Source organism: Montipora capricornis, chromosome 10 (assembly GCF_036669925.1).
Source record: "Montipora capricornis isolate CH-2021 chromosome 10, ASM3666992v2, whole genome shotgun sequence".
NCBI classification, from domain to species: Eukaryota; Metazoa; Cnidaria; class Anthozoa; order Scleractinia; family Acroporidae; genus Montipora; species Montipora capricornis.
The window spans coordinates 62,488,634-62,491,133 of NC_090892.1; the positions used below are offsets into that span (position 1 = coordinate 62,488,634).

The window sequence follows — 2,500 nt, forward strand, 5'->3', positions numbered from 1 at the left end:
AATAGGATAAGATATATAGGCCCAGGCAAACGGCTTTAACATTTGCTGCGACATCCGTTCGATATTAGAGAGCTTTAGATTCTAGGACGAGAACGACTACGAGTACGAGATTTTCTCATAGAACAACAGTGAGCGCGCGCTAACCAGCGTCATTTTGGCGGGAAAAATGTGTTACCGTCGTCATTTTAGGACGAGGTTTTGCAAAAATGTCGTCGTGTCAGAACGAGTCAACAACACGGTAGCGGTTTTTGCATTTTTTGATCCAGAAAAAGGCCCAGGTAAGGGCAATAAGAATAACTGAACAACCTATACTGCTAAAAAAGAGTACGATTAATCGTACGGGCTATAAATTCTTAAAGTATTTACGCTAGAAAACGGCCAGTCAAAACTCGTACTCGTTCTCCATTTGCCCCCCTCTTTCAACATTGTTGGGAATGCGCGTGCGCACTGATCGGTCTCTCAATGACGTATCCACGTCCGTATCCATAGTAACAACCGCGGCTTCAGCCTGGGACTGAATACCGGCCCTCTCGTGAAAGCTTTGTTGAATCAAATGTTGATGATGTGTTAAAACCGTTTGCCCACCCCAGCCGTCAACATCGTTTAACAAAACGTTTCGTCGTTCCATTTCGGGTGAAGTTATATAGCTATTGTAGTTTCCGTGAAATGTTTAGCAAAATTACTAACTTCATCCAGGCTGTTCATCTTTTACGTATCTGGGAATTTTTTTCTCTCTACTTGAACAAGTTTCCATTTGTCAGTGGTAAGCAACCGTAGTTTCAAAGTTGATTTTTTTCGTACAGAAGTAAATTATTGTTTTTTTTTTTTTTAATCAAATATAACCATGTGAAAGAAAGATAGTAAGAAGAAAGATCCTCGTGCTTTTAACTTTCAATGAAGAGCGAAGATCTGCTCTGTGGTGGTTTTTTCGGTACAGTGATCACGCAACCCGGTTTGTTACAACTTCAGATAAAGAAACATATGTATGGGTAATCACATGATTTCGCGTGCAATGTGGTATAACTGAGCACGAGTAAATTTGTCGGACCAACAAAAATGATACGAGCCCGTAAGGGAGACTAAGGCCCGTTTTCAACGTGCCGAATCTAATGCAAATGAGAGAAAACAATAGATTTTTCTCGTTTGCATTAGATTCGGCACATGTGAAATGCGACGTTTAAAGGGACAGTTTCACGGTTTTGCTCATGTCCAGTAGTTGTAAAGTTTACGGTTTGTTGCTAAACCAAACGATGTTCATTACTCACAGAGAATATTAAAGCAAATACACTAGATGACTGAGGCCCAAATTTGGTTGAAGATACTGCGGGTTTACACAAAAAATATCAAATTTAGTTTTGACCGTCGAAATTATTGCACGGGTCGAACAGTTTATTCTACGCACGAGTTATCTATTCGCATGCAGTAGGTTCATAACACAAAGGAAATGATTGCAAAAGTAATTACAATGAGTAAGTCCACTTCTATGGCATTGTTTCCTTTTCCTCCGTCAGTGCTTTCGATTGTTTCAATAGGCCATTTCAGAAACGTGAGAGGACTGGGACGAGTTTGGTTGTTTTCCGTTTGTTTAAAAAACTAAGACATTCAAATGAAAGATCAACCAAGTTTGAGAGTCTTTACCAAGAATAGATGTATTTAGAGGAGGAAAATGGTGAAATAATATATCTTCAAATATCACCTAACATAGAGAGTTTGTATGGAATGGGTAGACAGGCCACAAAATTATAAGGGTTTGTATGGGATTTTGCAACTTTTGCAAGTCTCCCATTTGGCCAATTTTCCGTAGAAAACTCTCAAACTTGGCTGGATAGCTTTTCATTTGGTAACATTTCAGTTGAAGAGTTTAGATTTTCAATCTAAGCAAGTATGAGAAACTCGTCCCAGTCCTCTCACGTTTCTGAAATGGCCTATAACAATGGACATTCTCGTCACCAGAGCCTCGGATCGACCCAAGGCTCTGGGAAACTCTGTGTAGGAGAACATGCGCTGTAGGGTTCTTATAGCCAAAAATTGGCTATTTGAACCTTACGGCGCCTGCTCACTCCTCATGCTAACATGAATGTACCAATTAGAGACTCTCTAGAGACTTTTTATGGATACTATTACTCCGAAAATATCGTCTCCCTTAATGTTTCTTGCAGCGCGCAAACGGGGACTCGTTCGCTATAATAGTAGATTTGCAGTTAATATGTACGAGTGGTGTTTTAAAGTATCGCGTGATGTTTGTGTGTATAATACACTTAACAAAATCATTTTCTCGGTATATTGTCGAGGAACGATTTATGTATAGGCGGTTTTCGCGTTACGTCATCGCCGCCTTTTGGTGGCTTGCAACCAATCTTTAGAGATACAGATAAGAATGCTGCAATGTATAATTGCTGGTGAATGAACAAAAGGAGTTAATGAGAGACCTTTTGTTTTCGTCCACTATCATGGCGGCAATGACGTCACGTGAAAACCACCGACATGCACTGCGTCAGTT

At 40.1% G+C, this 2,500-nt stretch overlaps 1 protein-coding gene across 1 annotated transcript in view; it reads left to right on the top strand.

The window, feature by feature from the left end:
* The window catches only part of LOC138019990 (E3 ubiquitin-protein ligase AMFR-like), a 16,391-nt gene that overhangs the window by 13,401 nt on the left and 490 nt on the right, over window positions 1–2,500 (top strand). Inside the window, exon 14 of the mRNA XM_068866977.1 lies at window positions 1–2,500. This exon is cut by the window's left edge and continues 218 nt beyond it; it is cut by the window's right edge and continues 490 nt beyond it. The gene's annotated coding sequence lies outside the window, so the exon portion shown is untranslated.